Source organism: Cebidichthys violaceus, unplaced genomic scaffold (assembly GCF_023349555.1).
Source record: "Cebidichthys violaceus isolate CVI_PGR_0920_01 unplaced genomic scaffold, fCebVio1.0.p SCAF_5, whole genome shotgun sequence".
NCBI lineage: Eukaryota > Metazoa > Chordata > Actinopteri > Perciformes > Stichaeidae > Cebidichthys > Cebidichthys violaceus.
Genome location: NW_027176705.1, coordinates 2,082,196 through 2,098,184, shown reverse-complemented (window position 1 = coordinate 2,098,184; position 15,989 = coordinate 2,082,196).

The following is a 15,989-nucleotide window of genomic DNA, read 5'->3' as shown; positions in this document are numbered from 1 at the left end:
GTGGGTCTCTTGATTAATTCACATTAAATCAAATAACACAAATACTAATGATGTGCTTTTGCACGCATCAAACTGGTGGATTTATGCCTCTCTACATCACCATTTTTTTTCAGAACTTCTCATAAGCAATTCTCTCTACATACACACTCATCCAAAAAAGAGGTTTATTGTGGTTATTGTGGGCAACAGGTGTAGGCATCATTGTCATCTTTTCAACATGTCTGTCAAACTTTTGAAATACGATTGCAACACTTTTTCAAGAAAAGGTTTCGATAGATTTGTTCAAGCAGAGGACCAACCGGGATCCTTTTGATCCACAACGTCTGTCTGAGGTATTTGTTGTATAGTCTAAGCTACTCTAAGCTATTTTATTGAGTCTCCTTTTAGCAAAATGTGAATCTTAGTTCCCTTGGGTAAACAGTTACGCAGTGTTGGCTTTATGTCTAGGGCTTTTATTGTGGAAGGTAAGAACAGAAGGAGTGGACCTGATATGCGCCCTTTGTCAAGGCTTATAGTAGTAATAAAGTTTGCTGGTTCAGACTACGGAGCTTCCTACGTTTTGAATATGTCCATTCAGCACAATTGGTAGATTCCTTTATTTGCAGTGCTCAGAAATTCAAACTTATTCTGAAAAAAATTGCATTGTTTTGTTTCCAAGTAATATACGCCCTCTGTGTGAAAGTAATCATGACAAAAACAATAGTTTAAAAAAATATATTGACTTGCAAATTGATTGCATGTAAAAAAAAAAACGCCCCAGGTGTGTAAAGGCCTGGGTCTTAAATTGAGCATTCCCCTTTAAATCAGTGTTTCAACACAACTATGTAGAGCAGCGTTCCAAAAAAATCATGTGTAAAATTACTACAAATAACAGAAACACAAAAGCTACAGCAGCTGCTTTGATTATTTTGTTTTTGACAATCCAGCTGCTTATCCAGAAAGTAACTGCATTGATTTGTAAATGTGTTTAACCACAAAAATGACATGAAAAGGAATATGCCAACACACCAAAGCATTCTGAATACATCCTGGGGTCTAAAACTAATTTCCAAACAACAAAAAAAGAGTGTGACATGTTTTGAAGGGACATTTTTCCCTCACAGACAACTGAGAGCTGTTTTAGCAGACACACACTGGCATATTTTGACTGTAACTTCATACCAAAGCAAGAACTGATCACAACGACAACAAGAGAGTGGCCGTGTAAACATATCAACACAAAAGGAAGAAGGCAAAATCACCATGGGTTTGTGACGACGGGTGATCGATGCTTTGAAATGCAGCAGCGGGTATTGTCATATGCCAGGGAGCTGTGAGCTTTGCAAAACTCACAATTCACCGCCTCTCTGAAATCTCTTTTGCTAACAGACTCATTTGGATAAATAAATGTGGATAGATATTGGCCTCAATAATGCTTGTGGGTTTTTTTCCCCATCTTGTGTTGCCAGCAGCTTTTATGAAAAATGTTGCTCTCTCTGCACTAAAAACTGGGAAAATGAGCCTCTTTTAAATGTTGAACATTTAATATTTATCAGCTTTCTATTAGAATATATGCACACTCAAATCGTCAGCCTATGTGATCTATCGCTCTGTTAAATTATGGTGCCACACAGCACAGAGGGGGGAAATTCATTACTGCTCAGGGCAATTTCCTCCCAAAACAAAAACATTTCATTCCAACGGAAACGCCAAATTAATACTGGCTTTGCATGAACCCGATTTTATTTGCCAAAGAACTGCCACTTTCTCACTCACTTCATCCGCTGGATGAAGGATGTAAGTTGAGAGCTGGATAAAATGAGTTTCATGCGTGCATACACACATCCAATTTCACTCACACTCTCTCAGTCACCAAGGAACACAGATTCCCCTCTTTCTTTCTCTTTGTCTTGCTCTCACCTACACACCCACATACACAGCATACCTCTGTACATATACAGTACATGCACATGCAAGCATTTCATCCTGCCTCACCAAAAGGCTGTTGTTTTCCACACTGGCTTGCATTTTTGACATCAAAGGGGCCTCTAGTCTCACAGTTGACTCTGGATGAGCCCGTTTGACGTCACCGCATTGTTGTGTCAAGTTTTTACATCAATGGTGTGTTTACCTCGTTTGATAAGTCAAACCAAGACACTTGAACAACTGTGAGAGGACAATAATGAATAACTAAAGAAAGCCGCAATGATTCCCCCGATGAAAACAAGGAGGTTAGGCGTGGCATAAACACTTTACATATAGAGATTTTAGTGAACGGCTGTCTTGTCTGCATTCAACGACAAGTTTTACCACTGTTCTTTGATGTACTCTTTTTTTTTTTTTATTAAAGAACTTATACCTTTACATCAATGGAATCATAGCTCTTCTGGTCGTAACTATTATTGGTGGCCTTCCCAACTTAAAGTATGAAGTATGTTTGTCTGAGTGTGCATGTTGGTGGACGTGTGCGTGTATAAGGCGCTTGCTTCGTTAATCTAAAGGACTGTTTCACTGGCTGGATAGCCTTCTCATATAATGGCACCTGATTTATTCCCTTTGCTCATAATCAAGTATTTGTTTATGGTTTGAACATAAAAACAATCAGGATTATAATGTGTGATGGATAGCGTCACATGCTGCTATTTATTTGGCAATAAAGACTCGGTTGAAAGTCATCTTAAACGTGCAGCATGCTCCGGATGCCAAGAAGGTCGGGGGTGGGGGGGTGGTGGTGGGAGCGTTTGGTAGCTTTGAATAGCTGATGAACCTGTGAAGCCTAGAGTCCTGTTAAAATTTTAATAAACATGGCGGAAGCCTATTGACTGGAAGTGAAATATTCACATTGTTCCCGGTGCTGGCTGGCCCAGAATGGAGCAATCATGTTTGACAATGTGCAGTGCAAACCTTTCAATCAGAGTGAAGTCTTATTTTGCTGAATATTAAATACAGCCTCTATTCTGCATGTGTCAAGTGAAATTATAAAGCTAAGGAATATGATTGCTTCCAATTGACTTGCAACTCTCATCTCCATAAATATGATTCAATAATGAATCTTAATACAATAAATGTATGTTTACGAAGAGTGTGTGTGTGTGTGTGTGTGTGTGTGTGTGTGTGTGTGTGTGTATGTGTCTGCATAATCCCCTGTTGTCTGCTCTTTTTATTATATTCACCAAACCTGTGTAAATATTCCCTACAAAGACAAATTATTATTTAATTCACAGGAAAACCAAATTGGACATGACTGCAAGTAGCAGAATAACAATAAGCCAACATAAAATTTGCACTTTTTCTCCCATCATTGCTTTTTTATGGATCCACATGTTTGTTACAACCTGACAGTGCTCATTTCGTGATTTGCCGCTCACCTCTTCAAAACATCATGTACATGTTTGTTGAGGAATTCTATTTTTATTTACTGCAGTTGCGGACATAAAGGTTTTGTCACTTATAGCTGTGAAGACAACTCAATCAGAAGACAACAGTAACAACTGCTATGATTGATGATGTGAAGCAAACACAAAGCAAGCAGAGGGAATAAGACCGAGGTTTGTTTTGTGGTGTGATGATTGATTTGCTTAGCTGCCACATCAAATAAAAATTAAATAAAATCAAATACATCTAAAATAACCCACAGCCACTTTGACAATACAGTATACACTATCAAGATATCACCTGCGGTCGTTTTATTATTAGTAGTAGTATTTGTTATAATAGAAGTATATAAACAACTAATCTTATCATCATAATTCAAAGCGTGTTAGTTTCATGGTCACTATCTGCAGTACTCACTGCTGTTTTCTCACCATGTGGTTATGGCAGCTTTCCATAATCTTGTAGAAGAATGGTCTTTTTTATTCCTTAATCGTGTTTTAGACAGAAATTTATAACTTTCTAATAATCTTGAATTTTTTGCCATCCAAACCATGAAATAATAGATATTTAAAAAAAAAAAAAAAGAACACACCATCCTCCTGCTTTATCTCAGGTTGCTTTACTGGCGACATTTCCCCTGAAGAATCAGTGAGGCAGACACTATATGCATTTGCATACATACATATATTTAACCCCCCACTAATACCCAGACTCAAATGCTAACGTATACACAAACACACTACCAGACACACACATGCACAGACATATGTGCGCATGTATGTACACAAACCATTTTGAGACAGACCTAAACACGGTTTACTGAACACCCACTCCATATGCCCCAGACATAATATTGCAAGTAGCCTTCAAAATGCAATGTTTGGGTCAAGCCGACTTGCACTTCTAAGTAATTTATAATATGCTTTACTCCAAGGTATTGCACAATCTCATTATCATTAGATTTTTGCATATTTAACAACAGTTTTTAATTAGAAGGTATTTTATTATTCATGTACATAATTTGAGGCGAGCTCAGGCTGCATGCTTTTCACAAGGAAGATGGAAATAGATGAGGTGGGGTAAAAAACAAACATTGTTTTTTTTTTCTGAAATGGAAAATTTTGGTTTGTAGCATTTAACTGTCAAGTGATTCCACACACTACTCTGGTAATGGCTCTTTTAATTTAGCTAATAGCTATCATGTTGTGTACCTTTATGCATGTGCTAAATTCTTAGCTCTGGGAGTTGTCTCCCGATGCTGGAGCTGTAAGTAGTTTGGTATGCTTTGGCTCTCAACATAGTAGCATTTGCTGCGGCTATGCTCCTTGATGTATTATTAAAATTGGAAATGGACTCCAGGGACAGCATCTAGTTATGTGCTTTCATTTGCCGAATAAACCAAGCGTTGTTTTCATCTTTGCTCATGATTGTTAATGGCGCCGCTGATGAGAGGGGTGTGTGTGTTTTCTCCCACTCCCTTTATCAGCACAGGCCCGTTATTATGCAGGCCAAATAGCCAAGCTGCTGATTTTGTTTTAGGTTTTCAATTAGTCATTTGACTAAGCACATCTGTTACTGGCAGAGGCCCAGAGTATGGACGAGTCGCTGTCACCTGCTCGGGGGCTGATGGAGCACAGAAGCAGCAGGGCTATCAGGGCCCCTTGGTGGCTACAACCACTTCAGAGCTCCTCTGGGGTGTGTCCTGGGTCCCCTCACATTTTACAGCCAAATCTACAGAGGAAAGGTGCTTCCAGAAACACCCACAGCCCATCTCTCCCCCTGTTCTTCTGCTCTGTTAAAGCCCCGGTCTGTGGAGACTTTAGTGTTTAAAGCCCCTTTTCCAACAGTAACTAATATAACCACCATTGTAACGTTGGTTTGAGGTTTAGAGACCACATTCTCAACTCAACCCACAGTCTGTATACATCTCTCTATATATCTTGTGTTTGCTTTTGATTGTGTCTTAATGATTTATGTATAGCAGTCTGCTTATTTTTTCTCTCCCCATGAGTACTAAAATTGATGAATACACAATGTGCCTTTCTTTGAAGGGCTGTGAGTGCAGAGCTGTTTAAATGTGGACCAATTCAAATAAACAGCTTACTTCCTGAGCTAGCTCTCCCTGCCGCAAGTGAAGGAGATGTTCTGACTCTGCTCCCCCTCCTATACAGTGGGATGTGCACACACATCTTTTTAACATATTATATATACATACGTGCATGCCGGTCCTTCCCTCTTCCACAATAAATATCATTAACCTCACCAAACACTCTAATATTGAACCCAAATAGTGGTTCAAACAGTGTGGAAAACATAATTAAAAACACAATATAATGTGTACTGCATGTTGTGTGTTGACAGTAGATAAAATGGTTGATGATTTAACTTGAGGATTATCATTTCATATTGTGCTGTTAGTATTTGCACTATGGTAATTAGAAGCAACAGAATAAAAGGACTATTTATATATCTACTGTGTAATGGGACTTTGTGAAACAACAGCAGGGTGAGATTTACTCTGTTGTGCGGAACAAAAGCACTACGTCACTTCAAAAGTCAGCAAAGCTCTGTTACATTATGGTCAGCGATTTCCTGAAGGACTGAGTCTGTCCAATACCTCAATCACATTAAGTCCCAGCCCGCTGTGGGAAGCGAGACAGTAGTCAAGCCCCAATAGAGCTGCAGCCAATCTTTGATTGTCAGAGTTCAGGGAGGGTTCAGTCAGTAGCACTGCCGTCTCTGCCTGATCCAAGAGGGACTCCCACGGGGCTTTAATAAAACATTTTGCTCATTGTGGAAAGTAATGACCAACAATGTAAACTTGTGACTCGACAACAGATGTTGGCATGCTTAGTGGAAACAAGGTGCTGTAAAATTAATTTCATTTGAATTATTTACTGCATGCATTACGTGCTTGAGGAAGTAGATTGGGGGGGTGGGGTGGGGGGGGTGGATTGGTTGGCAACAACAACAGAAACGTATTCAATTAAAGGTGAAATAGTGGGATAGAAGGTGGGGAAAAATGAAAAAGAGAGTGATCACATGTGTTCCCTCTCGGATATCAAATAGGATTCATAGCTACGCTGACATCGCCCCTGTGATTTATATTTAATAGGGTTTATTATTTCATATTGTCACTTCAAAGGTTGTGCCAAGGAAACTTGCAGGAGATGTTTTCCAAATTAAATTAAGCCAAATTAATATCTGGAGAACGAGGCACTGTTGTTTTCTTTCAAGTGACTGGAGAGAGAGGGAAAAAAAGTTTTGTCAAATAAAATCAACCCATAATTATTCCAAATAGAAGTATGTCATAGCAGCACAAGTCTCGTCTAAACACACATCAGCATGCATGGATAAGCATACAGAAAGAGAGATACTGAGATGCTGACAAAGAGAGAGAGAGAGAGAGCGAGAGAGAGAGAGAGAGCGAGAGAGAGAGAGAGAGAGAGAGAGAGAGAGAGAGAGAGAGAGAGAGAGAGAGAGACGGAGAGAGTAAAACCTCATTCAGGGTAATCTGCTCTGCAGAGCTCACAGAGAGTTAAAGACAAGATGACTAATGAGATGTGGAGTGGAACAAAACTCTCCCTGAGCCTGAAAACAGATGTAGAATTACTGGGAGTCAACAAAGCTGTATACATGCACAGACCATAAGTAATATAGACTTACTATCCATCTCCAACATCATTATGGAATTTTGTGTGCATTTTATTATTTGATTAAAACAGGTATGGTTTAGTGTTTTACTTGAGCCTGGTGTAAGTGCTGCGCCTTCAAAATGAAGGAGGGATAAACAAACAAGTTATTTAGAGAAGTGTAAACTCATCTTGTATGATCACTAAAGTCAACTAAAGCCATACACTGTCTTTTCTTTGGGAAATGTAATGTAAGCATATTTCCTAGCTAACAGACATTTTGAAGAGCTCATGTATTATTGTTATTGGACATATATTGGTTAAAGGTTATATGGGTAAATATCTTCAATGACCCCTCATAATGTGTATTCACCAGAACCTTAGCAGGAGCGTTTTTGTGTTTCCATGCATGAAGAAATTGTCACATGTCTGTTTGGCCGCACAGCCACTGCCAAGAAGGCTGGACTTGTTGCTGTCATATCAGGAGGCAGCCAGCGGCGTGACGCCATCAGAGCGGGAGAGATTCTTCACCTGGATTTCCTTCATCAACCTAACCTCTGAGGCAGCAGTCAAAACAACACGTAGCTACTGTTAGCAGCATACATTGTGGAAAAATAACTGCGGGCGCTACTGATATAAATATATTTCCTCCTGTAGTTGGCCCACAAAGTTATTCATCCCTGTGTTTATTTTCTTTTTGGAGCCCCAGTCTTTGCTGTGCAAAGGTTGCCTTTGTTTGTGATGGTTCTGCAGAACAGCTCAGCTGAGTGTGAAGTGCTGGGATACAGGAAGTAGGGTTGCTCTTTAACCTGAGCCTTGTGATAAATGGAGACACTTAACAATAGTGTATCCTGCGACCTGGACCTGGAGCTGCTGACAGCGGCTTGTCCACACTGTGTGTGTCCTCTTCTTATGGAGAGGTCTCCTACCTCAGCTCTACAAATAGCATGATGATAGGTCCACTACTACGTAGGTTAGTTAACGCAGAGATCCTGGTGCTGCGCAAGAAATACTGTGTGGGGTAAGAGCTGAGACTTAGCATGACCTTTCCCAGGAGCACACACGGTCAGTGGCAGTCTGACGAAACTTTTCCCAAACCCCAAACCCCAAAATGGGAGAGTTATAGCATCTATGATACAAATAGTAGATGTGTTAAGAATGTCTATATCAATCATCTTCTGCTCTCTTTGCTGCTCTAGTTCTCACATAGATACACACAGACAGACACACACACACACACACACACACACACACACACACTGCCCTACCAGATGTCCTTATATGTAATGAGCACTATGTGGCGACAATAGTGCTAGCACTTTACACAGCAGAAGTCATTTGAAGTTCACAGTTTAGACTGAGTGAGAGAGAAAGGTGCACATACCCAAAACACAACCAGCTGTGGCGCTGCAGTGATGAATGCTGCATCAGCACTACTCATAAGAGAGAGACACACACACACACACACACACACACACACACACACACACACACACACAAAAAGAACCAATTTCCCTATTACCCAAACAGTTTTAAGTTTCACTCACAAACACTCATGGATTACTACAAAAAATCTGACAAAAGACAGGGTTTGTCTTTTGGATCCAGATTTCACCACACAACCCATCTGTCAGCAAACCATCTCCTTTATCCTTTGAATCACGAGCATGACTCAGTTTAACGCAATGCCACATGTCCCTAACACTACAATAGACTCCTGACCCAAACCACTTTACACTACTTGTCGATTGGAAGTGTGCAAAAGTTTAAAAACTTTGTCAGCTTATTTGTGGTTTGCCACAAGTATCAAGATCACATCACTTCCAGTTCCTCGCATGGGGACGTGTTGACTAATGTGGCCCCCTCTAGTCACTGTTGAGATGACAGTCACATGTGTCCAATGCAATTGCAACTTATTGAGCCCAACGTGTCTGGGAGGGTATGAGACACTGTAGAGAAAGCTCATCTGGGGAACATGTGATTTAAGAAACGTTGTGACATATGCAACCAATTTCTCAAATTATCCTATGCTTTTTATGCAAAAATGGTTGTCACACAATGCAACATTAATATAACAATTATTATTAACAGTATAGCGCTCATTGTGTCATAGCAAATTCAAAAAGCATGTGTCAAAAAAAAAAAAAAAAAAAAAAAAAGTGTTTTTCTGTCACTTGATGTAACAATTTGCACTTTATTGTGACCACAACAAAAGGGAATGCTTCCATCGAGTAATGGTGGGCATTACTTAAAAAAAAATCCCACATTAATTCCCTTAATCAGCATATGGATCAGAAAGATTTCCCTTCACACAACTTGGGACAGCCGTGCCTATTCAGAACACATTAGACAAAGTGTGACACCGTCACGGTAGCAGATGTTCTTTACATTTCTCCCCATTCCTAACCTATTTTCTAGTCACTAAACCACCAAACCCCACTCTCTCCTTTCACTCTTTCCTCTCCCCAACAGCACACAAACCAGCACAAGACAAAGAGAAACAAGATGAATTAATACCAAGAGGGGTCCCAGCGGTATTGAGAGGGGATTGTTTTTTGTTCTAGTTGAAAATATTTCTCACTTTTTAGTGGAGCGCGCTCTGCTCCCACATGTATTGTCTGGCTGTGATCATGTGTCAGAGCTGTACAAGTGGGATGTGGGGCCGGGTGCCCGGCAGGCTTGTCTAAAGCAGACGGCTTGTTTGCGTGTACTTAACAGCTCCTCACAGCTGTGTTCTCTCCAAATGTAACAGGAGAAGACCTCATCCATCAGAAAAAAGGCATTCTCCCTTTCCCCCTCCTTTTTTCTTACTCCTCTCTTCTTTTTTTTCTCCTCCCAAAATGTTTCGTTCAAGTGCGTCCATTGCGAAAATGTCAGCAAACAGGCAAGAGGTCACGTCACAGGTCAGTCTGTGAATTGGCATGGCAGCCCAGCTTTTCACTCTCTTCAAGAGGGTATGCATTTCTCAAGAAGTTCCCTATAAGCAAGTCATCCAGGCTTGATACATGTTGGGGGGGGGGAGTGAAATTGGATTGTGACTGTGACAACACAGGCGCAACCTGTCTAAAAGTAACTCGTCTCACAACAGTTCACTGAATGCTCTTTTGGCCTCAAGTTGTAAAGTCCTCCTGTCCAGCTAAGGAAATGGAACATAAAATTAAGCATATCTTTTTCAAGGGACAGCTGGTCAGAATTCCCAACACAATGTTCAAAAATAAGTCTCATCCTGTGTTGAATTTGACCTGTCTTCCTCTAAAAAATGAACTAATGTCTTGCTCGCAGGTTAATGGCTGCAAACTGTCATGTTGTTTCCCTGCACATCATATTGTCGTTAGTCACTAGATGTACATCGTAACCTTTATGCCTCTGATTAACCCCCGAGAGGTTGAGAGGAGGTGGGAGCCAAAGTTTCCACAAGAAATTCAACTCTGGGATATGCTCACTTTCACCGGAGAGGCCCCTCCTCTGGTCTGGCTCAGAGCACAGCCTGTAAATGTTTCACTTTGATTTCACATGTGTGACAATAAATTAAAGGGCATTTATCAAAGTTGCTTTGTTGCAGCCTGACAAAAGCCACTTTATGCATAAATTACTGCAATGAACAAATACCTTTTGCCAGCGTCACAACATGAAGTTGGCAATAAGGATTTACACACTGAGAGTGATGCATATAAATACGTTTTCACGATTAGCTGTTGTATTTTACATTCTAAGCATTAGGTTGATGTTCTTGTACCGTGTGACTTACTGAACAATAAACACAGCAGTGGAATAAGATCCTTTTTTTCTGTACCGCCAACATAAAAAGCAAGTGATACTGGTAAAATAAAGTGCATAGAAAAGATTTGTAATAATACTTTTCAAAAGGAATATAATGTCAATTTGTTTGTTTGTATGCTGCTTTATGGAAAACATAACCAGTTACACAATAAAGACAATGCCAGGTTGGGAAAAAAAATGCAGTGCAGAAAAATGTAATTTGCTCTTGTGCACTCTCTATAACAACCTGGTATTTAGCTTTATAATACAGAACACTTGCTAATAAAGACTTGTGCTGGACCGTAGCTGATCAACACAATATGTATTCAGTGTGCTGTAGGGATTTTTGAAACATGGGGGAAATATTTTCTTCACCACATATTTACATTATTGTGTAAGCCACTTCAGCTCACGCACAAACCTGCATATATGACTAAATACTAATTATTTAATGCCCCACCTGATGCAAAAACAAAACACACACATACACACTTGGAACTCCCACTATATAGAACTCATGGAGTGACATGCCAGCAAGCGCGTATTCATGTATTGCCTCTCCTTAGCCTTGTCTTCTGGGAACAGACTAATTGCGCTAGAACAGAAATAGAGCTGAGAAGTCTGAATCTGCTCCTGGAGAGACGCCCCCAACCCACAACCCACCTACCAACCCCCCGCTGGTTCTACTTTTCTGCTTTTCTTTATGCCTGTTGTAACAAAAGTGCAGACGCTGAGTGGAAATGTCACATTTTGAACTCTCCCGAGAGTCCTAAGTCAATTCAGCTGTGAAACCTGAAGTATCTGGGACTGCGTGTGTGTGATTTTTTCATTTATATCCATAGTGCCTGTGACATCCGCTGATCCAAACAAGTCACAATCATGTGCCAGGCGTGATATCTCCAACTTTGGTGACAGGAAAACTGGATCCTGCTATGCACAGCCTGTCTGGTTATAACACTGATATTAGAGAGGCTTTTACAACATGCCGAGGGACTGCTCGATATCCAGCAGGCACACGAGAACCGCACCCCTGTTTTCTCCTGCTGGTGCGTTTGTGTGTTTTTGTGTTCCACATGCCCTGCAGATGTAGACAAGGGAAAGGGAGAAGGAAGGGTTTCTGCCCACTCTGGCAAACATGCACACCAGTTATCGGCACACAATGAAGTACAAGTGCATTCACACACAAACACAGACTGCCTGTACTGACTGACAAAAACTTGGCTGGATACAGTACAGTGTGCTATGTCTGCTCTATCTGCATGAAAGTGGAAGAGGAGGAGGAGGAGGAGGAGGAGGAGGAGGAGGAAGCAGAAGAGGAGAAGGACAGGGTTTGGTCGGAGTAACTCAGCAACTTTGGTTAGTTGCTCCTAGAAGACCGCACGGCTGCCTGACTTGCTGTGGTTGACACGCACTATGTGAAGTGACAATTCCGCAGCAAGAGATGACGTTTGCAGCAGAGAGAGAGAGAGAGAACAACTCCTTTCTCCCTTCACTGCACAATCGCTCCTCTTCAGTGCCTGGTAATAGGGGAAGGAACAGTGAAAAAAAAAACACTTGAATGAACGCCGCTTTGCGGGTGACAGCCCAAGAACTTTTGGGAGTCAGAGAGTTAGCACCAAAGTTCCCTGTCAGCCCATTAAAGATGTGAAGCTGGCATCTTGGGCCTATTGAAACCATATGTGTGAAAGAATTTCTCTGCTGGTAAGACATTCCAAATACTGTCCAAGAGCCAAAGACTTTGGTGTTAGTCTAATTTAAGCAGTATGTTGGGGAGAGCTTGCCGCGCTTTGATCATGTGGAGATCGTTTGGTACAAATTGAACTAACCCCAGCTCTGTTTCTGGTGGATCACAACCATGGATTTGTTGAATTAAACGCTTCGTTGAATGCAGTCTGCACATGAAAAGAAAGTTGCTCTTAGGAATCCGATAGCGGGTTTTTCACCTAGCCAGCAGGTCCGCTTCTTTATTACTTTTAAACTCAATCCACGCCGGGTCCGTGCCGCTTTAACAAGACGCGGGCCGTGGCCTGGAGGAGATCATGTTCTGAGGAGAGACAGACAGAAATCACCTGGGCTATGTAATAGAGAACATATTGCACAGAAACCCCTAAGCATGGACTATGATGGATCAGACTGTACATGTATACATTCCCCATCCTCGCTTTCTTTGATACACCTTTTTTTCAGCTTTTCATGTGACCTCTGACCTTAAGCTACAAACCTGCACACTCACTCACTTACTCACAGCTGCTAGCATGCGCTCTTCTATCCTCTCTTTGGCTATTTCTCCCTCCCACTGCTGTTACTGTAATTTATAGCACTAAATTATCATTACACAATTACAGCAACCCTATATGAATATTTGCTCAGTAGAGAAGAGCAGAAACATTTGAGTGAGACTGGATATTTTCCTTTAAGTGACATGTTCTGCCACAGCACCCTGCTGTGTCCATACGGGTTCACCGTCACACATTGAGGGCAGAGGGGCTGCTTATCTGTGCTATTGATTTTCTCATTGGCTCCGCTCCTCGTTTGGTAAATGAAAACCTGCTGTGTGCAGGAAACAAGACTTGGAGCTTTCTCTCTGAGTCGTCTGGATGTTCTGAAATGTGCTGGGACACAGAAAAAAAAAAATGGTACATGTTGAGGTGCTGGAAATGTTCACTTGTATTTGTGTCCTGCAGAGTAAGCAATCATTAACAAGTAACCTAACTGACTTCTTGTTGTGGACAATTATGTGATATAACAATCTTGACTTAAAATTTTAAATTGTGTTTGAACAATCCCATTGGACAGCAAGATGGATGTGTTATCCATCTTGCTGTCCAATGGATCCAGTGGTTCACCCTGGTTCAAATTTAATGTGTCCTGTCAATCTGGTTGGTATTAAAGAAGGGGGTTTTGGATGCCTCCACGCTTACTATCCTCACTGTTCTGTGTTATAAGGCTGAAAAGAACAATAAGAACAACAGGGCTGAAAGGGGGAAGGTAGGGGTGGAATAGGGGGTTTCATGCCACTGGTGCACATGTGCAGGCCTCTCCTGGCATCAGGTAGGAGCTGATTGATCGCACATCAAAGGCAGGAAGTACTGGATAATTAAAGCTGCAGTATAAATAGATAGCATACACTATACACTGGATCATATGTTTGATAACAAATGGGGGCTGTACTTGTGTTCAGGCTGGTCTTTGCTCTGTCCTGAGAATCACAAATTTACATGCCCTTGTAGTGGAGAATAAAAGAACCTGCAGGCGTACGGACCAACCAGTGAATAATTAAGGGAGGGTTTTTTTTCAGTCACAGCGTGCTCATAGTGTACACGTGAGTTTATTTTCAGGATAACAAGTGTGTGTTCTCTTTTTAAAAATACATAAATTAAATTACATTACTTTATCAGTTGATATACCTAAAATACTGTATTAAGGCTGTACAGGGGTGTTGAGGTATATCATTAATGTTTTGTTGTTGTTTGCTTGAGAAAAGTAAAGGAGAACAAGGGTTGGCAGTGACTTAATTACTTTTTAACAAATAGTTAAGATATAGCAATATATGTTTACATATTATCACATTCAGCCTCAGTTCACCAGTATAGTATAGTACATTTAAGTTTAAAACCTGGCAAAAAATGCTCAAAAACAAACTACAATTACACAAAGTGTAACACAAGGGTACACGAAGTACAAAAAATGGGCTTGTGCAATGCATAGCCATATCACTTACTTTACAAATAATGATACCAATTTTGTATGCGGCTCTATAGAGTTTACTCATAAGGAACAAACATGCTTTTGCACCCTTTATGTAAGAAGTCACTGAGCAGTGCTGCTGATTACACCAATCCGGAGAAGCTTTAATAAAAAACACACCACAAATAAAGAGAAAAAAACAGGCTTTGCATTAGGCACTGAATGAAGACATTTTAAAACAAAGCTCACCAGAATAAATTTTTACAGCAGAAACAAAAAAACAAAAAAAACAAAAGTGAACTATTTGAAAGTGCTTTGGCTTGTTTTATTTGTATCACAATCATGGTTTCAAAGGTTCCCTCTAAAAACTATGTTAATTGAAGGGTACATTGGCCTTGACGCTCAGTAGACACAAAACCTAGCCAAATACATGCAGGCGACTTTAGCAGTTAAAAACACAATGCTATTGGTGCAAGAAAGACAGAACAGTGGCTACAGTGGATAGATGGGGAGAGACGAGGAGACAAATCTCCCACTTATGGTTGTTATATACAAGCGCTGTCTTTTAGAGCTGCACAAACAACACTGCACCACAAACAATAGTGTAGTCTGCCACCATTCACTATAGATTGTCAACCCAACCGCCCTGTGGCCAACGGCCACCGCCTGCCTCCCATGCAGACGTCATGCGGTTGGCTAAGCCGCAGACACCATGAGAATACAAGAGCAGGACTGTAAACCCAAACCCGTCAAGTAACTGAATAAGTTACTTGACAGTAGGGTCATGCGGGATGTTAAGACAAGTGCTTGGTGATGGAGAGGCTGTGTTTCCAGTATCACTGAACGTAGGTTCCAAACTGCTTCAAAAGCTAGAATTGCCAATAGCTTACATTGAGTAGAAACAATGTGATACAATACAGCAGGTATCCATTTGTAATACTGTGATACTATCCTTAAGAGTACACCTAAGATAACACATGACGAGACCTTGTTAAACCTTTCATCAGTGTGTGTATTTGAGATTATTTTTAAAAACCTACACCACAGTAACATGTACTGCTTGTGCATTATCAGCTGGTGTCTTGCTGGTGCTATCCTCATCAAAGATTTTTAAGAAAAAATACATATTTGCATGTGCTGACTCTGTTGCAACAGGGGGTAAAAATGTTCCCCCCGGTGGTTCTACGGTATATTGAAATGTTGGCCGTTCTAGTGTTAACAGTTACTTAACCCTGATTGGCCAGGCGTGGGACAAAATCCAGTTATATTGAAAACACAGACTAATTTATTAGTCTTGATGTACATTATAAGGTGAAAAATAATACTTATGACCTGGGCCTGAGAGAGACAACTAGAGCTGAGGCTGATGTGAGGAACGGACCTGAGGCAGTACAGACGAGGAGAGACCAGGTTGGACTCTAACCGCGGTCCTAAAACTACAGGTTGGGGCTGTAAGGTATGGTGGCTGCAGCTAGGCTTTGTGGGTAAAGTAGTGGGCTGGCCTTAATGGATTTGTGATGATATATCTCTGAATTCTTGTCTAAGACCCCTGACTGG